General features: G+C 40.1%; 1 long non-coding RNA gene across 1 annotated transcript; it reads left to right on the top strand.

Annotated features, from left to right (window-relative positions):
- Positions 1 to 12,043: 12,043 nt before the first annotated feature.
- LOC131464194 (uncharacterized) lies at positions 12,044 to 15,445 on the top strand. Its single transcript, XR_009241149.1, has 5 exons — positions 12,044 to 12,209; positions 13,847 to 13,882; positions 14,010 to 14,171; positions 14,280 to 14,369; positions 15,095 to 15,445. It is a non-coding gene; the product is annotated as an uncharacterized LOC131464194 (long non-coding RNA).
- Positions 15,446 to 25,945: the final 10,500 nt, after the last annotated feature.

The raw sequence follows: 25,945 nt of genomic DNA, 5'->3' as shown, positions 1-25,945 counted from the left end.
TGGTGTTTTTACAGGCCTGTCCGTTCCACAGCTGACAGGTATTTCTCCTTTTTGTGACAATGCATTAATTACTCGGTTACAAACGGGTTGTGAAGAGGATTTTGAGCAAAACGGTAAAAAAAATCCTTTAAACATCGTAAACATGACATAAAATGTTGTCTTTTTACATCAGGTTGGACTGCTGGTTCCATGTAGTTTTTAAGACCATTAAAAGTGAAATTATGGCTATTTTCACCAACTAACTGAGATAGTAAATGGAAAGTCTGTTAATAATAATATATTAGTTGCATTCCCCAAAAGCAAAATATGACAGCAATCATAATACATAAGCAGCTTGACACCATGTGGATCTTTAAGATACAGTGTGTCAGTACATCAATGGCAGGTTTGACAGTTTAACAGCAGTAACAAGGAGGAGGCAGCTCTGCATACATCAGCAGGAGGGAGGCACGATGGCTCCGCGGTGAGAGAGAGACTGTCTCTCTCCGTCTGGACGTCCAGAGGCCATGTCCCTGCTGCATTAGCCCCGCTGAGGCTGCTCTTCAGTGTGACACTGCAGCCACTCCAGCTCCAGCAGAGTCGACTCCTCGTGCAGGAGGCTGGACTCTGACCTTTGACCTTCCTGGAGATGGAGCCCGCTGGTTCCTGGAGACATCAGACGTTTTGAATTAGTTATTATTTAATTAGTATTTGAAGTACATGCAATTTCTTCTCTCCTGTAACAATCTGCATAGAACATGTATGTATAATATATACATTCATTAAATTAAGGTAATAAAAATAAGAGTTTTGAAAGCGTGTATGGACTTATAACTTTCTCCAATTTTTGAAAAGGTCTGGCACTGTGCTTATGCTGTTCAAAGAAAACGTTAATAAAAAAGTGTTGTTTTGTTGCAGATGACCACTAGGTGGTAGTGTTCACGCATTGGCAAAATACTGTGGGAGATTTAGACTCAGAAATTATATATATGTAGTTTAACAATATTAAGGTACACTCACTGCGTTTTGATAATTATGATAGTGAAATTATAATAATGGTAATAAAATAATAGAAATTTCCTCACCTGAAAAGAAAAAACATTTTACACACACAATTAAAAACAATAAAATGAAAATGAATGTTTCAATGAAACACAATAAATGTTTTATTGTATCACATATCACTTTTTGATGTGGTTCTCTGTCGTTAACTAAGATGACAAAAACACCTTTAACATGTTAACTGCTGCCAGGTCTTAGTGTTTTTGTCTCTGTCGATAATAATATTGACAATAATAATAATAATGATGAAATTGTTGTGAAAAAATATAATAATACTACTAATTACTATTATTACTTAAAACTGATATTTGTGTTTTTGTGTCAGTTCTTGATTTGCCTGAATCTCTCCTCATGAAATATGATCATATGATCTTTGCCAGGACTGAAGGGATTTCCTGAAGAATAAAGACTAAATCAAATACTTCATCTATTTCTCTCTCTCTCTCTCTCTCTCTCCCTCCCTATATATATATGTACATTATTAGAAATAGATGATGTCTGTGTGATTAATGTCTCTTGAGGTTTCTGTCATACTGATGAATAAAAAGGCTGTTGGTGAGTTGTTAACAGAACATGAGATGAACCACTTCCACCTGCTTTTATCTTCCATCTGCGCTCTGCAGTTCTGTCAGTGTATATAACTGGTCGTGTGAGTGGAATTGAACTGTTAACCCGTTTAACATCTGCATTATGTTGCAGCCCACTTATGTATAAGGAGGATTTTTTCCTATGAATCTTTTTTTTTATTTTTTTTTCATAAATATGTTATACGTTTGGCCTCTGAAAGTGAGGAGGGGGAAAAGTGACCTGCTATTTTCTCCCTTTCATTTTGAAATGTAATGAAAAACAAGGTAAAGTTGATCCTGGAGTTATTATTTTATATAACATCCATGATGATTCTTTCCAAAAAGTAATTTTGGCTGTTTGCAAATATCAGTGGCAGGGGCAGGTGAATGAATGCTGGTGTTGACTGTTGATCCCCAGAGCAGGAGATGTTGAACCTGCTGCACAGGTTTGTGTGCTGAAAGGTAAAAAAAAAATGTTCTGCCAGTGTCAGGCACGAGTTTTCAATAAGACACCGCCTCATCACTTTCTTTATACCTTTAGCTCAAGGCTCATGTTTTCAGCAGCAGTTTTCATGGTCATCTCTTCCGTCAGATGCATGAACTTTACAATCATGCTCATGTCAGTGCTGTCACCAGTTAACATTTCTTTATGTCAGAACCACAGGCGCAGAAGCAGGAATCACAACCTCTTTACTTCCAGCTGTACTGTCGTTTGATTTGATGGCTCATTCTGTGCAGCAACACTTCAATGCGTTCTGTAAATTCAGCGTCTCTGCAGATGGCAGCGCTATTTTAAACTGTTGTGTGGTTTTGGTGTCACTGCCAGTTTTACTTTTACATTATCTGACACAATTCAAAGTCTCAGGGCTCAGATATGAATGGCAAAATTTCACTTTGGAGATGAAAAGTTGACATTTAATACAAAGAAATCCAGCGAAGATGGCGTTCTCTTGCCCAACCCTGGTCCTCAGGGACCCCTGCCTTGCGATGTTTAGATCCAACACACCTGTTTGTTTCAATCAGTCAGCTCCTCATCAAGCTCTGACAGCGACACACTCATTTGAATCAGGTGTGATGGATGTGTGAGGGAAACATCTACAACATGCAGGACAGGGGCCCACGAGGACCAGGGTTGAGCGACTGTGCAGTTTCCTCCTGCAATCCAAATCCATGCTGATTGGGGTGAGGTTAATTTGAGACGAATCGACTGCAGGTGTGAATGTGAGCATGAATGACTCCAACTCTACACGACCGTCAAATAAAAAGTGATATAGGCAATGGTATAAAGCAGGGTTTCTCAGTCCTGGTCCTGGGGACCCACTGCCCTGCTTGTTTTTGATAGTTCCCTGCTCCAACACACCTGATTCAAATGATTAGGCCGTTATCAGGCTTCTGTTGAGCTCGCTGATTATGTGACCACTTGAATCAGGTGTGTCGAAGCAGGGAAAAACATCTAAAACATGAGGATTGAGAAATCCTACTGTAAAGAATGGCTTTTAGTGCAATTTTTATGAGTTGTAGAGACAGTTCACTCAAAAGCCACACAAATGTTGGTCTCACTGTGCCGCTGAAGATCATCAGCAGGTTTCTGATTAGGAATATCAATCCAATAGTTTTGATATTCAGTCAAGAACAATGACGTCATCTTCCTCTGTAGCTGCGAGCACGGCTGTGAGACTCAGGACAATGTCACTCACTATGTTGCTGGCAAAGAAAGGTAAAAGTAATCTCTATGTACAATTATTAGACTAGACTATCGACTAGAAGTACCTGAGGGACCTTTTTTTTTGTCTCTTCAACATGAGACATGTTTCAGTTATGAAAAGATGTCTCACTGTGAATGAAGGAAACCTTTAAAACCTGCAAAGGGCTGATCTGGAGGAAGAGACTGGGACAAATATAAGACATGCTCAAAGGCCCTTTGACAACAGCAGATCTAAAACCTTTCAGTGGGAGTGCTGATGACGAAGCTGCAGCACATGTAGCCACAATAGGGAACGGCCACTGGAGGGTGCAAGACTCAACAGCACTCGTGCATTAATTGGAACAAGTCTGTCAACATGTGAACGTATGCAATGCATGGTTGTGCTGAACAAAGCTTGTTTTGACTATGAAATGAACTGTGCAGAGTCTGTTATGTGAGGCAAGAACTAATAGACGCTCAGGCCAAAATGGAATTATAGAAAAGTGTTGAATTCAAATGGAGGGATATGTATGGAGGAAATTGTCTAAAGAAAATTGTGCAGCTCCATGCAATCTTTCAAAGACTGAAACCAAAGTGTCAAGTTCTTTGTACTCCATTCTATGTCGAAACGCAATTTGGATTCAGTCAAAATGCCTCTCAGTAATTTTTCTAAAAGTATTGTCCATGACCCAGCTGCAGATCCACCTCAAAGCAGAAAAAAAAGTGAGTGAAAGATAAGAAGAGGCAGAGGGGCTTTGAAATGCGAGTGGGGGTTACAGCAGAGACGGGAGGTTGTGACAGGATTGTGTGGTGATTCTCGTCCTGTCAAGCCCACTAATGTCGAGGTAATGCCACTGGTGGGCTGCAGTAAGGCGGTGATAATGAAAAACACCGGGGAAGACAATATCAAATGGCTCCTCTACATCCTACAGTGGAGATTAGTCGGCAGGAAAAGTAGGAAGGTGGAGGCAGAAGAGGCAGCAGGCAGGCTTTAGTGCTGCTGATTGAGTCTCGTCAAGAGCTCCAGGCTTGCAGCATGAAAAGTTACTGTGACTGACGTCCTTTTACACACACACACACACACACACATGTTGCGTGCTGTATGCATTGGGGTCACTATATGTTTACATGTACACCAACCACATGATTATTCACATTATTACAGAATATTCTGTTCATAGTCCTTTTTTTCCAAGTGACATAGTCTGAATATGACTCATGTCTATATGACATCCATTTCCCATCAGATTCCTATTAATGTACATATCTTTATAATCAGACTAAGTTTAGAATACTCTTAATCATACATCAAAATGACCTTATCCTGGTTAAGTCTGTCTTTTTCAGATAATTGTTTCAATCTGGTTAACCCTTAGAACACAGAGCATGTTGGCTGCCTTTTTCTATTACTATTTTTTTTTTAAACATACAGTATATACAGAGGCTATAAGAATGTGTAATATAAGCACAACCTAGGCAATCTGATAAAAAAAAAAAATGTTCACCAATTATTTAAACACACCTGAGCAAAATGTTTAAAATCGGATTGAATTTGTGAAATTTGGAAACAAATCACAGTTCTTGGTCACTTGATTTACTTTTTTGAACAAAAATAAAAGTCTATTTTGTGACTTCTGCACAATTATTGCTACTTTATATCATCGCTAAAAATGCAATATGAAATTAATCACAACTTTGACTCAACAACCCATAAGAAGACAGAAAAAAAAACATATTTGTAAAGCATGTGACCTTTAAACACCCCCCCCCCCAGGATGTCCATATCAGTAGTTGTGTATTATTCCCACTGCAAATTACCATGGGTGCACCTGCGGCACAGATCCGTGCCGTGTGAGCACTATGAGGTTAAAGTTATAAAACTGCTCTCCATGTGAATCGAGTCACTGACACCAATACCTTAATCTGAATATGATGTCATGATTTACTGATTCATATTCCTGTTGATACTGTATGTTGCAGAGCATAGTCTGATTATAACTAAGACAAATACATGTCTTATTCATGAACCAAACCTTGGAATACTCCACATGTTTTCATCTGATTATATATTATTCACATCAGGTAATCAGAGAATTTGGCTTCCATTATTGCCTTAACCTGAGCTGTTGCAAACAGGAAAGGCTTATCAGGCAAATTCCCGGGGCCCTGAGCAAAATGTGGTCACAGCAACAGTACGTTTTGTGTGAACCCTTTTAAACTCTACAGTGGGTGATGTACACAGGACTACAACAAACCCCCAATGTCATTAGCTTGTTACAGTTTGGTGCAGTGTGCAGGAACCACCTGGGTCCCGAAGTCGCTTTAAACACCTCTAGTCCTTGTCAGGTAAATGCTGATTAAACAGGACACCACCCCCTCTGGTTATAAGGTGATTACAAACAAGCAAAGGAAATTCCTTCCTTCCTTACAGTCATATATACTGACAAACAGTTATCACATCAGATCTTTACTGATATACAGTAAATGTTATTATTCTTTGACAACAAAATGATGTAAAGTCCGCCAACCATACCAAAATTACAGACAAGTTGAGGCCTGGATTCAAAATCACACAGAAAAGCAATGATGTATATTTATATTAAAGAGCTGCCGTTAACAGCCAAACGTTCTAAATGTTTCAGACTGTACCCTTAATTTAGTTATTGGGAAATTCCTTAAAGCATGGTCTGCGACTCATATAATACGTGCTATAATTCTAAATGTGACCTAAACAAATGCATTTTTATAGCCTGAATTTATTTATTACCTCTTTAAAATTCTCTCTCAAAAACTGTTGTCGAACACTATCACGATCTGCATAGCAAAGACTCTTCTGCGTCTCTGTTATTATTCACTGAGCTCATAAAAATGAATGTCCTTTATGCAACAGCTCATTTAAAGGCCACTGTGGTGATTCATGCAGGAAAATGGACGAATATTTTCTTTACTGTCTCCTCCACATTTGCCATCCTTGTTTTTCTCATGGCACTTTTTCTATTTTCTTGCCTAATTTTCCTCCTTCTGTCCAATTTAATTTCTATGAATTCACTACGTTTCTCCTCTTCAATCCAAAACCTTCAAACATCTTTATCTCATATCATCCTCTTTGCCTTTCCCTGTCCGTCTCTAATTGTGTGTCAGTGTCTCTCTCATAAACTCATTGCTCTATGAGGCTAATCTTGTTAGCACCAAATACACCATGTTCCGCTGTAGCTCCTCTTAATTGCCGCTGTGTTATTAATGAGTGGGGCGCAGGGAAATCACTCTTAATTAGCTTGTCTCATTCAGCAGGCATCTCGACTGAAGTGGCGGCGGCGCTCAGGCACAAACACACTGGGGATAATTAAAGCACTTCACTTGTCGCAGTATTTATCTAAACTAAGAGCAACAAGCCGTTCCCATAATTAGCCTTGTCATTCATTAGGAGCTGAGTGCCATTGATTTGAGTGTTGCTTTGTCATTTTGCCACTCATTCATTCAGCACTGCTCTGGAACAAGCTTGTGTGGCAAAGTCATGGCAAGCAATCGCTGCACATTTGTAACGCTTTCGCTGAGTCATTGACCACATTCAGTGATCAGTTCTGCAAAAAAATCAGGTTATGGTCCGTCCGTTTCACATTTATTTAGTCCTTTGTTTTTCTGCAATTAATCAACAGATATCTACAAGGGTTCTCAAAATCCATGGAAGCTACAGGGTCTGTAAGTTGGGAAAACCTAGTGATAGCAGGCTTCACTTATAATAACAATATAATTACAATAATTGTGCAACCGATACATCCTACACACAAATTTGCAAATTTGAGGACTTGACTAATGTTGGTAAAAGACTCATAGATGTGACTTCAGCCTCGACTTACTCAAAATGACTTGACTTATGGTATATTTACATTTTCTCAAATATCGAGGAGTTACTACTACAATTTCTTCGTGGAACACGGAAAACATCGGGTGGCTGCTTTTGCAGCCTTGCGTACAAACCTGGCAACCGAGCAACACCAACACCACAAATGAAGGTAAGACAGGAAGTCAGTTGGTTGCTATTTTAAGCTAACACTAGTTAACGTCTTGGTGCGCCAAAAGCTGGTTAGGATTAATGTGTGAAACTTGACTAACATCTGAAATGAAAGAAAGACCTTATACCTTAGAAAAACATTATGCTCTGTCAGTGTAAGGAATTCAATATTTTGAAGTTAATAGATAAAAGAAAGACATTATTACAAAATGATTTTGGTCTGTGATGTAATTGGTAAATGGGAAAACACACAATCCTAACAAGCTGAAAGGGGCGATATCGCCACCTAGTGTAGCACAAGTGAACATACTTTACTCCCTGCTCGTGCTTGTCCAACATATTAGGACAAGGACCAATGGCGAATTAAATGGCGAAATTGAGCCACAACTTTAGCTCAAATGAACTGTGCTTGGAAGAGTACGGACAAGTGGAGCTACATTTACATACATTTATTTGACAAGTATTTAAATTTAACAAGAAGAGCAACAATTAAGGGGTCAACAGAGGCAGAATTGAATAATTTAATTAGTAATTAGTGAATTTGTTCAGGTAACCTGGTGAGTTATTTAGTTTACTGAACATTCAGAAGTGGTAAATTTGACCTGATATGCTCATTTTAAGCTCTATATTTTATTGAGGAACTCCACTTGAGAAACTTCTCATGATTCACAGTTCAAAAACAAGTCATTATTGAACACACAGGCAATGTAATGCGATCCCTCCGTAAAAGAGCCAGTATAATCTCATGTTCTGGCTGAACATATGGGGTGGCGGTGGTCACCGGTGGTTGAGGGGGGTCCTCTTTCAATAGTTTGATTCCCTTTGATCATCAAGTCTAGAAAAAGCATTGTGTAAATACAGACCTTTTACCATTTATATCCAACAGGCATACTGAGGGTGAATTTGAGAACACTAACCAACCTCTTCCCACTGTGGACATTCTGAGAGTAAACCTTGAAGGTGAGCAACAGAACTTAGAAACCATGAGAGCCAAGAGCATTCACAGCTGCAGAATGTCTCTATTTGATAATGTTACACCACTGCCCTGCTTAATATGCTGCATTACAGTGTCACAATCTTTACATGTAAAGCTTTTCTTCATATTTTTCATTATAGTGTGGTATTTATTTGAATATGACCTGAACCACAGGCAAGTACGTTTAAGCGAAACTCACAAAACACAGTATACAAATTATGGAGACAACTTTAACATACGACTGACCCAAATTTAATTTGTTGAATTTTTCTTCAACACACAAAAAAACTACACATGATTATACAATAAACATATGACATCTTTTACGATATTTCTGCCGACAAGCAAACGACAACTTTATGTTGAACTCAGCAGTCGTCCTGATTACCTGTGCAATGTGCATGCGAGTGAGTGCACCTGTCTCACCCTCAGCCTGTGTCTGTGTGGCCCTCACATGTCGTATGATGAGAGACCATTAAGACAAATTTAATTTGCACCCAAAGCAAAGTGAGAACAGGGAAGAGACTCTTTCAGGGCAGGACTAATTGATGCCTGGGGATGTGTGTGTGTGTGTGTGTGTGTGTGTGTGTGTGATGTTTCCCTCTCTGCCAACATAAACTAGTGAATATTTAATGCACATGTTTATCTGCATGTGTCTGTCAGTGTGTGATAACAGAATGTCAGCAAAGACAGAGGAGTTAATGAGGCCTTTCTTTGCAACCAGGTGTGGACTGTGCAGGGTGCATCCAGCTCTGTCGGCACTATATAATCACAACTGTCATGTGTGTAATCTGTGCTGTCATAGTGCAGAGCATCAGAGCAGACACTCAAATTCATAATCAGCACAGTACAACCACCAGTATCAATCCACTTGCCAAAAATAACACTGAATTCACCTTCTTTTGTGAGGCTACAAAAGGCTTTCTCTGCTGTCACTGGATTTACGCATCAAACAATCCGTAAATGTTGTCCCAGTTCTCCCGTCTCCCTCTCCAAACAAGCAGCAAGCTGAACGCTGTACATGACACAATGATCCTGCATGTAAGTACCTCATACAACCCTACTTCAAAAAAATCTATCCTGTTAAGCATCGCTTTAATTTCTTAAGTGTGTTAGTCTACATTTATTGGCTGTAACCATCTAACTGTTCATTTTTATTATATATATTTATATTAGGAGCAAATTATTATTGATTTTTGTATCCAATGAAATGAAAGGCTTTTGTAACTGTACTCCAATCTTGAATAAGTATACAACATCGTAAGGTGTTTGGAGACTACAATGGGAAGTATTTGTTGACATTTATTTATGTATTTATACACAATTAAATCACAGCGTTAGGTGAGAATGAACATATTGTGTTTTGGGTGAAGTACATATTACACCTCAGCCCTGCAGAGTTAAAGAGCAACTAAATCCTCATTTTCGAAGTCTGCCAAATGCCTGATTTTAAAAATGCCAAGAAGTGGGCTGAGAGAAATTTAAAAAGATTGCTCGTTTTAATACTTTAGAGAATGTTTACTTGCTTACCAAACAGATACAATCAGACAATAAATATTGGGTTCCTCAGGCCTTAGTAAATGGGGTCCCCTTTTGTGTTTTCATCCAGAGTTGTGTAGTCAACATGAATATAGTTTACCCTATGAGCACAAAGTAATTTACGTACATGCAAACATTTACAACCCTGTGATTTAAATTTAATAGGCACACATTTTTTGCCTTTTCACTGCCTGAAAACTCCATCCAAAAATACTTTCATGAGCGTACACTTTCCACCAAACAGACATTTTCTATTTATTTTTTTGGGTTCACTTTTGCGTTACATAGCTGTAGCTGAAAAACGAAATAACTTTATGCCCATTTTTTAAAAACGCATACTATATTTGGGATAGTCTCTGAATAAAGATTTGTGTAACACTATGAAGAATGAAAGTCACTTTTTAACAGTTTCACTTTCAAAACTTGTTAAAACTCAAATCATTTATTTATTATCTCCATCAAAGGAAAGTTTCACATTAAAATATTTTTATTGGAGATTGACTCAGCAAGCACGTAAGCTGATAGGATTCCTTCTCCTGTGAGGACAACCCAACACACTGTATAATGTTTACATTTCTGAATAAAGTGTGAGAGGGAAAAAAAGCAAAACACTGTCTAGTGTGTAAAACTTTTTCTTCTGTGTAATCTCATTTGATGCAGTGCTGTGATGTTTCCCCTCTCTCTCTCTCTCTCTCTGTCTCTCTGTCTCTCTGCATGCACATGTCCTCAGCAGGCAGGTTCATAAATTGGACAGCTAAGCCTTTCATAAAGTTTAATAAAGCGCTGTTTTGTGGCTCAGGGGAGCTGGTATTAGTGATGAGAGCTACTGCTGCCATTCCAGCGAATCACATCATCATAATGAGGCTGTACTATGGGAGAAAGACACCTCCCTCACGGCCCACGCATCAACCCGCCGCCCCTCCACCCCCCATTTGTTTTCTTTATCATTCCTCTGGCACAATAAGTTGTCTTCGCTTCACAGTTTTCATAAGGGAATTTTATGTGGATTGCGTTGTTCAAACGTCGCGGCCAACATGCACAGGCTGGGGTTATTTCTCATTTAGTAAAGATCACAGGCACTGTAAATGCTCCAGCGGCATGTAGTGAATGCCAATGCTGGCATGATTGGCAGCTTGACGGCGGCAGCAGCATTTGCATGGCATTTAGCTGGGAGGGCAGTGGCCACCCCTAACACCAAGGTGGGTAAATAAGATGATTTCTCTGTTCACACAATGCACCCCCGCCCCCCTCCACCCACCACTCACCCACCCATCCCCGTACATACACACACACACACACACACACGCTAATGTGCTTTCACATGCAATCACACTCCTCAGTAACCCCAAGCCATCATGGTCAGCCAAACCTGGAGCCACTCATAATTGTGTGGCATTTAGTCAGAAGTGAGGGACATGGAGTTGTGTGGGCGAGTAGACGATGAAAAGTCTGCGCTGCACAGTTCCACATGTGAGGCTGTTATTGTGAATAAATGTGAATGAATAAGCACACTTGCATTTTTCCTGAGCTTAATTAAGTTGACTACTGGTGTTAATTCAAGTTTATGGAGCAACGTTTCAGTGCAGATTTATGCGTCATATTATTATGACGCATTATTATTAACGCAAACCATATGTAAAAAAATAAAAAAAAACACTGTGTTACTGTATACATTTTTTTTACACATTAGATTTTATTTTCAAATTTTATTCTATTTAAATGCACCAAAACCCAAGTCTATGTGTTAATTATGTAGAAATATGTAAAAACCACATGTTAGTTTTTAACAGTAACCTGCTCATCCAATGTCTCCCTACACTGTAAAACGCTACAGCCCCTTTTAGTTATGTCAAATTAATACTTCTATTTAACTCAAAGAGCTCTGACAAGTTTTGGATTTTAAACTTAAGTTTGCACGTTTTCTGAATTTAAACTTTAAGTTCTATGTTGTGTTGACAATTGATGATCTTGATGTGTTCACTTAACTAGAATTTCTGAGTTATGATTAAATTGTGCGTGGGTGGTGAAAAGGGCGGGCTTTCATTGAGCAGGGGTGAGGGGGGATGGCAGGTGGCAAGATGGAAAAAAAAAGCAGCTATTACTTTTAATCTTGAAAGAAAATCGTCTTTAAACCATGGCAAAGTTTAAAGGTATATAAAATGACCTGTCTGCACATACAGCTAAGTTTTGTGTTCACAATTATGAATCTATAATCTATAAATATAGAAAAAAAGTGGTAAACAAAAGAGGACTACTTTCCATGGCGGATGGATAATATGCAGCGCTACCTGATAACAACCTGTGAATAGTGGCGGACTCATTTTCTCATCGAGTTGGAGCAGCAGGACCCCTAAAGGAGAGGAACTTTCCTACTGATTTACCTTACCGAAGGTGAGTTTTTATATATATCTTTTGATTAAGTATGTGTAAATCAATCTTAATGTTGTTTAAAATGATGTTTGAATGTAGATTTTAGTTTTTAACTGTAGCTGAAAACTTAATTGAAGTCGATAATAAGCTAACTACCGTGACCTTGTTAGACTCATTGTGGGCAAATTTCCTTAACCGCGCCTTTTCTAAAAAAGTACATAATTCAAAAACATTAACCAATTAGGTCCGTTTTTATATATATTTAATATGTCTGGTTTTTAGATAGACGGAGAGATGAGACCTTCATTTGGTCAGACCTTCGTTTAATTTTAATTTTTTTTTTCCAATGTAAACCTGTGTTGTCAGTTAAACACGTAATTAGCGGCGTAAAAGCAAACCTCATTTTAACGGCGGCAATTTTTTTTATCGCGATATCAACGTTCCTTTTGGCCGAGCAAAATGTGTAGTTTTTTCACATACTGTTGCAACAACTAGTAACGTTAAAAAAACTACAACACCACACCGGATATAGCTAGACCGGAAGAAGTAGTAGGTGAACGTTACGCTTTGAGTGGATGACAGCGCTCCTCCGTCTCCAAGCGGGCTCTGCGTATCCAACACAGCCTGGATCATTTCTCGCCGCACTCCCTACATCCAAGTAATGATGTATGCAGTGTTATCAACTAAGCTGGCTGACCCCCCCAAACCGTAGTAAGGATACGTCCAAAGACCGCTAGCTCCTTTAGCTCGGGTTAGCTCGTTACGGCAACAACACACTAAATCACGGGACTTTGTCTGCGTTGAAGAACGGCACTTTATTCACAGCACTGCAGGGTGATACACAGCCTCTCTTATTATTGTGCGGCTCGCACAATAAGAGGAATAACTCAAAAATATGCAGGGTGACAGAGATATTCACCTGCGGCTGGCTAATGTATGTCTGATATCATGTATGTATATGTGCTATGTAATGTCTCTTCGTAGAATAAGATGTGTAATAATAATTAATCTAAAATAATATTTTGACACATTTTGGCTTGAACAAATATTGCGTCTCCTGCAATTTGAAATTGCAGTAAGCTGTATTGCTATTTCAATAACATTTGTATTAATTGTTCAGCCCTACACTACAGTATATGCCAATATTGTTTAAAATAAAAAAAACATTTGCAGAAAGTAAGCTGATCCACTTTTCTATGTTGATAAGAGCTTTGAAATGAGAAAAATAATGGGACAAAAATAAATCAAGGGACATTTAGAATAGATAAAAAATGTGTGATTAATTGCGAGTTAACAATGACATTAATGTGATTAATCGCAATTAAATATTTTTATTTTGACAACACTAGTAATCACCTGATGTTTCCGTCAGTCACTATTGAATTAAAACGAATGTTGCTGTAGACTAAACTGGTTCCGTCTGTTGACGTGTGTCTTAGCCAGCAGAAAAAGGGTGTATGAGGAGGGTCAGTGATGCTGTGGGACTGGTAGTCACACTCATGATATAGTTAAGGATTTTACATTACATTTTAATTTAAATCAGTCTATTGTCTCCGTCACCAACAGCAACACTGCATAAAACAAAAGTAAATGTGTTGATAATTTTGTGTAATATGCCTACAGATAAACAATTAATATATGTTTTTCCCAATTTTCAGATATCTGCAAAAATGGGCATTTAATGAAGTGGAAATGTAAGTTTTGTCCATTTTTCAGTGCGCAAGGAGCCTTTAATGTATTTTCATTGTCTTTATAAAGCTTTATGCAGCTCCAATTTCTTTCTCTCATGCCCCCTTTTCTGTATTTTGTCATTTGTTTCAGCTGAGTGCTGAGTTCGACAGAGTTGTCACCAAAAACCTGCTGGAGTCATTTCTGGAAGGACTAGATGCCACAATGGCAAGTCTGTTGGAGCTCTACAAAGCTGGGGTGGCATCAAAGAGGAGGTCAAACCTGAGCAGTGTTCTACAGTGTCTTCAACAGGAGGTATAGACTGTTCAGGAAAACAAATCTATTTTCTTTTAAGTATGTACCAAAATAAGATGATTATAGAGGATTCTATTGCATTTACATACTCTTGCCTTTTTTGTGTAGGACACAAACCAACACAAAAGAACAGCTGCCTTACTTGGTCGTTCGCACTATCTGGCTGAGGATTCGTCAGATGTAATCAGGATGTGTGATGTAAGTCAATGTATTTACTAGGGCTGGAGAAATTACTCGATTAATAAATTAATCTTCATCTACTTTGATAATTGATTAATCGGTTTGAGTATTTTTCTTTAAATAAGAAAAAATACGTTTTCTGATTTTTCAGCTTCTTAAATGTGAATATCCACTGGGAATATAATTTCCAGGTTTGAAGAACACTGATCAACATTTTCAATGTTTACTGACATTTTATTGATGAAACAACGATTAATCAAGAATTTTGAAAATAGTTGTTATTTGCAGCCCTAGTCTTTTATACAGATTTTTTTTGCCATAATTAAAATATATACAATATTCCAACTACCAAGGACTAATCTGAAACTGTCAGTCTTTAACATATTTAACAAAATCTTCTACACAGAATTTACAGTAATAAAATGGAGGACTAGCCTGGCTAATGTCAGACTGTATCTCAATCTTATTTGAGATTGAGTATTAGTGCAGACCTTGTCAGAATAAAGGTTCAACCACTGTTCAGCATCAGTACATGTTATACAAAACAGTACAATTTAAGAAAGATGCAGCAACCTGGCCCTCAATAGGCTGTATTAAAGGGGGTTATGTCTGTAAAATTTTTAAGTATTGATAAAATAATGAGATGTCACAACTGTTCTATCAGTATATTTTGATGTTCATAAAAATGAAAAAAAACATGTTTTCCTTTATGAGACTTTAATTGTCTTTATCTTCGTCATCAGGCTCATGGAGAAACCCTTGATGAGAGGAATGCAGGTTGGACTGTTAATTGGACATGAGGAATCTGCACGGTGCATTTGCTCTCAAAATCTTCAACGTGGCTGTGGTGGTATAAGAGACAATCATTCTTCATGACCTACAGGATGTGCCCACAGGCTTCGCCATGCTGATGGGAGCAACATACTGCCTGAACCTCCAGTACCCACACCACATTGGGCCAAATTATAATGTGGAAATGTATGATACTTAACAACTTGTCTTTGGTGTGGTTTAGACATTTTGGCTGGTTAGGGTTAGCACAGCTGTTTTTTAAGCTGCTGTTTAACGTGGTTCAAATAAATGACTGCAAGAGCTGCAAGAGTCGATTGTGATTATTTCAAATCATTAAGCTTGATAGCATCAGTCAAAATAAAATAGACATTCAAATTAAAACAAATATGAAATTAAAATTTTCTTAACTTGATAGGACAAGTTGTGTCAATATAAAATAGTTGTATCAACTTGAAATTGTAATTTATTATAATGCAGAAAGTGACTTTTAAATCTCTGTAAATACAGGATATTTATTTGTTTGAACTTGCTGTAACGAGTTGAACCACAAAGCGATTGAAAGTTGAATCAACTTTATAACTAATAGAAGAATGTTGAGATAACTATACCACTGCACTTTACTCAACTTTATTAACTTGAGTTTATTAGTCAAAACAAGGATAATGCTTAAGTTGAGTTGAATTGCAATTCTAAGGCAGCAGGTGAACTTCCGTTTGCAAGTTGAACAGACTAAAAATGTCTTACAGTGTATATACCCGCAGCCAGGAACCTACTGAATGGTACTAGCTGTCAATCACACTGTGGCCATGCCCCAATACATGCCCTGCTTATTCATAGAATGTTCATTAAACTAATGAATTAGACCATAAACAACAACAAATGTTTACTGATTTTATAAATGATACATGATCTAGATATACGTACATGCACACAGTCGCCCTCTTATGGTCATTTATGAGAATACAGGTTTCAGGCACTCCTGCATTGGCTTCTCTCTCTGGACCCCATAACTATGTCCACTGGGATTATATTTCTTTGTGTGTCATCACATCTTACATCTTACTGTGTGTGTGTAAAAAATAACTTAAATAATTTGGAGCTGATCAAAACAAAAATATGGTCATAAAACCACGTTTTCCATGATAAATCGACATCACAGGGTAGTCCGTAATGAAGTGTCATGACTAGAATATACAAAGTTGGCAATGCTTGTGTGTTAATATTTATTTTCCCCAAATTGTTGATCATGACAGCTTTACAAAAAAACTACTGCTTTGTATAACAAACCCTTATCTTGGCTAGTTAAGTTACTTAGTTAACCTTTAGGTCACTCATGAGCTTTAATGTTTAGGAGTTTTTCTTTTCTAAGGTTTTTATGTATACCAGCATATTCTGTTTGATCTTGAAAAGAATCAAGGCCAAAAACAGTTCTGCTCAGTGATATTCAAACATGCATTACATGTTGAGGGAACAAGCAGTTTTATGGTTGGAAATAATTGAGGTAATTTACCATCCAATAAAATAGATTATTTTTGATGTTCCATTTAATTATTCACTCTTTTGCCTTTAAACTCTTTGCATACATCATTAATCGTTCCACTCCCATAACAGTTTAGATGTCAGAACTAATTTTTACCTCTCCAAGTCATCTTACTTTCTAATATCTCATCCAGCTGCACATGGAGCAATCACAGGCTCACATTTACACATTGTCCCTCAACTTTTATTCAGCTGAAATGATCGTGAAATGACATTACCAGTGACAGCCAAGCAATAACAAAAGTACCGAAGCTTCCTTGAAAAACAATAAATCAATAAGCCTCGGCAACATATCCTGTTACATTCCCGACTCCTTGACACCTGAAGCTCATTAAACACAGCCTAACGTCAACTTAGAGGAAGGAGAGTACACAGAGGCTCGCCTTTTCACAGCCTATCACAATAACAGCTACTGAGCAACCTTGATATATTGTATATACTAGAAATAAATATGATTGTCCTTTAATCTGATTTTATTATACTGGGGACTCCCGCTGGCAAATCTACTGAGGGCTGATGGCCTGTAATCTTATTGCAGGGAGCGCTGTGTGTTTCATATCCCGTGCTTGATGGTGTTTTATCATGTCAGGACTATCATTGCTCCTATTGTATATGTGTTTCTGCATTTAAATGTGTTGCTGTATGCATATCCTAATAAATCGAGATATTGCACATTCTTGTGCGTCTGTCTGTGTTTGTATGTGGACACGTTTCACATGCACCCACATCTCCCTGCAGCTTGGATGTGGGTGCTAATTTAGCCCTGCAGCATACTGGGCAGCTCCGAGGGTTCTGCTCTGTTTATGAACCGACCGTATTGACCCAATTTTTGGCCTTGCCCCCGTCCCCCCACCCTCCTCCATCTCTGTATGTGTGTGTGTGTGTGTGTGTGTGTGTGTGTACCACCCGGGGCATATTGGCAGCCTGCATGGATGGTGGAATGGGCGCACTCAGACTGAACTAAACGCCCTACACATCATTGAGCAGCATTACCAACCTCTCCGCACTCATCACTCTCCATGGTTGCTGCAGGTGTGTGTGTGTGTGTGTGTGTGTGTGTGTGTGGGTGTAGAGGACTCTGTTAAGTAGAGGGTCTAATAAATCAACCTGTCTGTCTACAACCTCCTCCCTTTCTTCACTCATACCTATTTGCTCATTACCCCTCCTTCCTCCGTCAGTCATCTCCCTCTTTCTCTCTTTCCCCCTCCATCGCTTCTCCCTCTCTCTCCATCTCTCCTTTATGTCGTGTAATTCTTCTTTTAAAGCTCAGGGGGTGGTGTTGGAGGCATTACGTGCCTCCTGATAAATCACTGTCTGGGACCAGAGCAGAGTAACATGGCCATCTGCAGATCAACTTACCATGTGTGTGCGTGTGTGTGTGTGTGTGCGCGTGTGTGTGTGTATGTGTGCGTGCGTGCTTTCCCGGGATTTTACACTTGGTACAATGGTGTGCATATGTACATGCATCTCAGGTTTTCATGACTGTGTGTGTGTGTGTGTGTGCATGAAAGTGAGTGCAGCTTTTGGCCAGTACTGATCTGCCTGTCCTGCTGAATGGTGGCTGATTGAGACACATGGACTGCCTTTGTGCCCTGATCTAGTTGCCATTGATTACCTATCAGGGTTTTTGATTGCATCCTGGAAGTAATTCTTTTAAATAGGCCCTAATGGCCTCCAATCTGGGCTGATGACGACCTCAGAGAGTCCAATCGCAGATCCATTTAGGCCCTTTCAGACCCCTTTATGTCCACTCTGAAAATCTGGCCCATTGCTCATGCCCTCCCTCTGCCACTACCGCCATCACTGCATCTTTGCTTCGTGTCATGTCAACGCCACATCTGTACGCCATGTTACTTACATGCACAAAGACAGAGAAAGTGAAAAACTATCGTGTGTAGAGATCTCTGCAGCACAGACAGACCAAGTCTTGGTAAAGAGATGAAGAGGCTCGGTGATGGTGGGAGGCGAGCGCGGTAATTGAGAATGACAGCGAGAAAGTGGAGTCAAGACAGACACGAATAGAGTGTAATCCTGCTTTTAACTGAAAGAGACAAAAGTGAGAGTGAGAAAGTCCAGGTTTTTAGATCTGCAAAAGAGAGGAGGAAAATGAAGCGAGGAAGAAAAAAGAGGTTTGACAGATCTATTAGGGATAAGGACGAGAGAGGCAGGGGGGCTGGTCGTCAGTATGTCAGGCTGTGTGATTATACTCTGAAGGCTGGATGGAGGCATGAGAAGCAGGAGGGAGAGGAGGAGGAGGAGGTGGTGGGTGGGGGGTTGCAGCAGACAGGAAGAGGGCTCGCCGTCTAATCCTCCAATTTTCTTACATTACTGTCCCCCCTCCCCCTTCTCTCCACCAGCAGCCCCCCTCCTCTCTTCCTCCCTCGCTCCCTTGCTGCCAGGGCCTGTCGACAAATGAAACTGGAGGTAGTGGCAGCTTCTGAGAGATCGACTTGAAGGAGTAAAACACACACACACACACACACACACACACACACACACACACACAGACAGACAGAAACCTCCTGCACCTCTAACAATGTAAATGTACCAGAGGCTTGATCATCTATTGTTCTGTGCTGAAGACCAAAACAAAAACCGTGTAAGACACATCAACTGCTGTGACAGGAGCAGGTACGGGTAAATGCACCTGCTGCTGTGGATGAAATGCACAGCAAATGCAGCTGTTACTGTGTGAAAGCAGCGCTGCAGGAGCATGATCAATAACGACCTGCTGATGAAGAGAAAAACCTGATGACAGAATATTAAATTAAAGAGATTGTTTTACACTGGGAACGTATTAATGACTCACTTAGCGGAATTATGAAGCCATGATGACAAACAAGGTTGCTTTGCCAGGCAGTACTACTTGTTCCTGTACTGAACCTTGTTTATTTATTGACAATTTTTCTTCCCCTGCAGGACTTTAAATAAGTACGGAGATATACTGTACCTGATGGTTGGCCTCGGCAGTATGAGGTGATGTATGGCTGCTGATGATCACATCTGAGCTTTGGTATACGGGTGCTGAAGCTGAGCTTTTAGGTGAATTAAACTCACAAAATCAAAGTAATCTTACTTAAATAGAACTGTCTTAAGCCTGGAATCAAGCGGACGAGCCACCGTTTTAATTTGAGCAAATAAGATAAATCATAAGAAAACTAATTCCTCTCCAAACGGGTTGTGCATGTTTATGAGAGGAGTACATTTGAACGCCCCTTCCTCCCATAAGTGGAACGTTTTTAAGAGAGTTAATGTTTTCAAGAATATTGTAGCTCATGTGAGGGCAAATGATAATGATGACACTCGTGAGAAGGTGATTCCTCCACTAGGAACAAATCCACCGCCACACCTGCCTTAATATTGGCCCTAAAAAGTCTTTTGTCTGTAATTTTTCTTTTCAAAAGACACAACATCCTCACAATGCTCAGTCCTTCCCTCTCACCGCAGTTTAGTGATTTCCATTTCCCCACCCTTTTAAGTGATTTACATTCCACTCATTTCTCATTGGGCGAGGCAGAACCCTGACTGAGTGGGACTAATTTGCCATGCTAATGAGATGGCTCCTACAAACAGAGCCAGCTGGAGACCAGAGTAAATGATCCTGTCATCAGTCAAGAACACAAACACAGCTAACAGCTAATTAGCTCACGGCAGTTTGTAGAGGTGACATTCTATCTGATCTGCTCCACGGTGGAAAAAGAAGAAGAGAAAAAAAGAAGGGGGGGGGGGGGGGGCAATGAAGGAGAAAGACAAGGAGGGGAGGGAGGAGGTTTGCATGGTGATTAATGTGCGTGTTTTGTTTTCCAAACACGCTCCTGTACCACGCAACTTACAGTCAAACACCTTCAAACTCAACTTCCACCGTTTCCTATGCATCAAGGATAAGCGCGAATATGTGCCATGAGAATGAGGGGGAGAAAATATGCTAAGCAGACAATCAGAGGTGTACCCCCTGGTGCTAAACAGCCAATCATAGCTGTCTCAGTGTATGTCACCAGCCAGCAGGAGGCAGAATTAGTCCTGGTTAGCAGCCAGAGCCCTGCCGAGTGGCTGATTAGTCTTTTAGACTGAAGAGGAGACTGAATGTTAAAAGTCCAACTGGATGTCTGAGAGGCTTCTGCACGCCAGACAAGAAAAACAAAAAAAAACGTTTTATATGAAAAAGACGTTAGCAACAGCCTCATGGCTGCTTTGTAAATGAGCTACACTAAACGGAACCATAATTACATTTATCTGTGCCACACACAAGGCTTTTAGCATGTGTTTAAGGCACTGATCTGGTTTTGCAATGCAAACATGGGTGAGCTGAGGAGGACTCAGGTTTTCTTTTTTTTTCTCCCCCCCCCCATGTCACCACTTTCCTGGTTATTAATTAATCACTCCCCATCTCTGTCGTTCTCTGCTTTCAGCTTCTCGGCCTGTTTGTCATCTAGACGCTCCGTGCTGTTTAGTTTCCCCCCCACCCCCCCCCTCAGTACAAATGCTCATATTCATCCATTAGTAATCTAATAAAGAAATGGCAGCAATCTGTATGTTCCTTTCAGGGGGGACTGGATGACTTTGAGCACCAGATGCTGATGTTCCCCAGAGTCGTTACCATGATGGAGCCAATCCTTAACTGTCTCCTATAAAGACACATACTTTCCCGCACACCTCCTCTTGGCTCACTTGCTTAGTGTGGCGGCAGGATTGACCTACTGTTAGCAGAGCCTTATCCATATTTCTTTGTTTTTATTATACATGTATCGTTTCTGTTCTGTATATGTCTGCCGACCACAGTGCCCCGGCATTTTAGAGCCACGGCACAGGTACGCAGGCTCCATTTTCGTTTGAGACCTTTCAAAGCAGTGTCGCAGTTACCCACATTAGATTAGACAGCCTTTATTGGCCCAAGGGGAAAACTCATTTACGGCGTCTACATTCACCTCCTTATTGGTTCTTATCGTCCGCACCTCGACTACCAGCTGTGAACAAAACACTTTCGGTTTCAGCTTCACCTCAAAGGTTTATTGAAACAAATCCCAGCTCTTAGTTCTCATCACTGTTGTTTCTCGTGAGGATACTTTCTGAAACTAGGCAAACAACTGCAGAGGAGAGAATCAGCATATTAATTGCTCTTGGTGCGTTAATATGGACGCAAATGACTTCTGACGTGGAGCTGAAAGACTCATCTGGAGACGGATCGTATTTGTTTGAAAACACTATTTTTATAATAAAACAGCAGTGAGGATGTAGCCTGAATCCATTACAGTGCTATATCGGCTTCTCCCTCCCTGTGTCTGTGTCTGCTGAGGCTTGGTTATTCCCTCACTCAAGCTCCCTGTTCAAAGTGGCGGCCGCTGGGTATTAATGATGTGTTAAAGGGGCGACCATGGGGGATTCAGAGGCAGCTTGCTGTAAGGACATGAGATTTAGGAGCATGGACAGGTGGTTAGTGCTCGCTGAACACTGAACCCCTGACACACACACACACACACACACACATACACTGACAGTCAAGTTCTGTATGTTATTGTATACACCCAGAGGATGACAGGATGGTGAAACAACAATACCTCTGTGCTTGTCTCATATACCTCTGTAAGCCTGCTGACCTGTACGAGTAACAGAGGTTAAGCCCTGAGGGTCATTTTCCCAGCAGGGGTGTTTATCTCTATTTTTTCCATTTCTAAATTTATGACCAAGAGGATTGGTTCTTTAATGTTTAATGTCTCGAACCAATTTTTGATATAAAGCACAATATAACTAACATTTGTCTCATTTAACTTTAATGTGTGGATGTGTGTGTGGAAAAAAAAGAAAATCTAAATTCAAGTTTTTTGTACTGCTGCATTGCAGTCACTTGGATTTAACAATGATGTTTATGTTTATGTTAAATGATGTTTTACATTCCAGACCTGCTTCAAGCAAGTCCGGTCGCCTACAGCTAACCACAGGAGATGACTGACCTGGATGACTGAGAACCTTCACAGATATATAGCATAATGTAAAGAGCATAGACCATATATAACAAAAATGTATGTAGTCTTTTAGATTCTAGACTATATGCAAACCAACCGCCATGGCCATAAGCTATGGCATCATCTGTTTTGCTTCAGTGGTCAACAATGAAGATAAGCAAGCTAAGCCCATTTGGTATTAGTATATTAAAAATACATCCAAAACGAACCCCTTTTGGTCTTTGTTACAAAGCAAACAGTCTGTTTTGCACATTTTACCTCCATCATTTATTATTTGGCATCAGCTTCACTTTGAATTGGTGCATCATTTCAGTGGTTAGGGGAGTTAAGTAGGGTTAAGCAACAGCCACATTGTGAGGCGGCCCTCTGACTCTATCAAACTCAATCAATTTGATTTTTATCGCCAAAATTCACATATCACAGTTTACCTCTGTGGGCTTTACATACATTATCTATGCATGGTGTGAAAAACTCTGTCCGTTGACCCTTGGATCAGGTTAGACAAAACTTACCCCAGAAAAAACCTTTTTACCAGCAACCAAATGGAGGATGCATCAGGAATAGAGAAGACAGAGAAGTGATTCCTCTTCCAGGATGCAGACAAAAGTGCATGGTACAACATTTCTGTCCATCTTGATCTTTGGTCACAGGAGTGTGACGGTGGTCGTCTTTTAATCTCTCACAGTGTGATGTAGGACCATTTTCATTCACATTTGTCAACTGTCTTTGTGGACATTGCAGTTTTTACCAGTCTGTGTTTGAATGCGCCCTCTATATGAGATGCTCAGTGAACAAATGTGACCACCACAAAAAAGAGGAAGCGACAGAGAGAGCTGCAGTGAGATTAGGAGGCATATGTACAGGTGGTGATAGGTAACAGGGATCAGAGCACTGAGCGTGATGTTAAGGCCGGGTTGTTTCGCCTCCCACTCATGACCACAAGCCTACCTCCTCCCCCTTAATCCCCCCTCCCTCAATAAGCACACACACACACACACACACACGCACACACACGTACAACCTGCAACCCATCTACCCTCAAAATACGTTCCTGCAATCTCCTGTGCATCAGCTGCCAAATGAAGTTCCTCTTTAGAGGGAAAAAAACATGGCTGTGGAGTCGTCTGAGGCGCTGTGGCTGGCGGCAAAAGCAGCCCTTGTGTTGAAGCCAATAATCCAGCGTCAGGGCTTCGGGCGCACAGAGGGTCGAGATTGACAGGGCTCGATATGAGGCTCTCGCCTCACTTGACATTTGGGTTTCATAAGGTCTGGAACAAAAGGCAGGGGCAAAATAATCAGAGAGGGGCGCAGGCAAATAAATCTGTTTATTCCTCCTTACCTGCCCCTCCCCGCCCCCCCCCCCCCTCCTCACCTCCCCTGCGCAACCCTTGGAGGGAAAAGAGGGAGGGCACGATATTACCTTTTCCGAGCCTTAGTGGATTCATGCAACTGCAACAGCAGGTCACTTTAGGCCCTGTGCTTACCTGAGATATTAGTTTGTGTGTGTGGTAGATAGAAATGTGTATTTGAGTGGCTGAGGTGCAGTGTATGTGTGCACAATCCTGTGTATGAATGAGCGAGAGGCAGAGACAACAGGGCAGCAGGAAAGATGGAGAGATGGAGGCAGACAGACAGACGAGGGGAGCGGATTGATGTGGTGTCAGATTGTGGATAACCTGTGTGTGTTTGTGCAAGACAAAAAAAATACAGAGGGTAACATGTAATGATGACAGATGCTCTACTGTCTGTGTGTGTGTGTGCAGCTATAAGATATGATAAAGTCAGAGAAAGAGGGGAAATATAAAGTGTGACGCAGCATGAGATGATTAAGATTTCATTACTTTGTGAGTTAGTGCTGCTAAATGACTGAACACAGCGTTTTGCTGAGCTGCTGACCCAGCAACAGTGAGTTTCATCTACCCACACTAAACATCCACTCAGTGGTGAATGTAGGTTGACACAGTGTATACACTCTGTCCCTCACACAGCACATGTGATAGCCTGCTGCAAAGCATTTATTTTGGTTGCTGCTGATGTATTTAGGCTGCCTCTGTTTAGTCCTTGTGAACATTATAGATGTAACTTCTGGATCTGTCAAGCAATACTATCAGACCTGACAGAGGCTGGAGCGCCTGTCTGTATACAGCAGCAGGGCGGGTGAGGGTTGGACAAAAATTTTGAATGGCTTAATCTGCAATGTGTGAATTCTTTAGAACCATGGTTCTCAAACTGTGGTACGTGTAAGACCAGTGTTTTTGCTAGGTCTTGGCGATAATGGTGTTACTTCAAGAGATCAATATTTTCTCAGACAGTACTCTTGAGAACCACTGCTTTTTTATTGTATGTTTTATTGTCTCTTCTTAGGTCTATGAGGTCACATGTTTTTATATTTTATTTGTTTTATTTATCGCTTTGTTTCAGCTGCTGTTGTTTTATAAATAAAGTGGTATTGTATTTTTTTTTACGTTATGCACAACAGTTTGAACAATAACTGACCACATGATCAAATCTTCATGAAAAGTTTCATAATATTGAGAATATTACAGGTAATTATCGACGTATAATAATACACACACACACACACACCAATTAGTGATAGTGAATTTGACCTCTGCATATGACGCATCCTTTATTACACACCAGTTGTGAACATGCACAAGCAAGGAGCATGGGGCAGCACTTATCTGTGCCTGCAGAGCAATGGGGGAATTGGGTGCCTTGCTCATCCCTTGTCCATTTCCTGGATACATCTGGTGGCTAAACAGCACATGGATCTCTGGCCTTAGACAAAACACTGATTAAGTAACAAATGAACTACACTGGAATCCATTCTGAGCTGCAGCAATGTCTGTACACATATTGTAGGTTTTCTAAAGTGGCTGCACATGGCTGACCTGTTAACTTAACTTAGTAGGTAGATTTTGAATATCCTGTTTATTTGTATTGACTGTATTTCAAGACATGTGCTTGTGTTAATATGATAACTGATTGCCAAAGATAGTCTGTCATGATTAAACAAATGTCCACGACTCCAGAGGACTATAGAAATCAAAATAAGGCAGTTAATAACATATATGATCAGATCTGCTGAGCAACATTTTGGCAAACAGGGAGTCCAGTGTGATTAACAAAAAAAGTATATATGAAAGTGAATTATTTGGAGCCCTGTAATATGTTTTCAGACACATTTAAACATAATTAAAAGGTCCTGAATAAAGAATACAGAGCTAAGAAAAAGCTCACTGTAATGCAGCCTAAAGCTGCTTTACGTCCATTTGTAGATTTCTTAATGCATCTGTGGCC

Source organism: Solea solea, chromosome 8, assembly GCF_958295425.1.
Source record: "Solea solea chromosome 8, fSolSol10.1, whole genome shotgun sequence".
Lineage (NCBI taxonomy): Eukaryota > Metazoa > Chordata > Actinopteri > Pleuronectiformes > Soleidae > Solea > Solea solea.
This window is presented reverse-complemented; position numbering and strand designations above follow the sequence as displayed.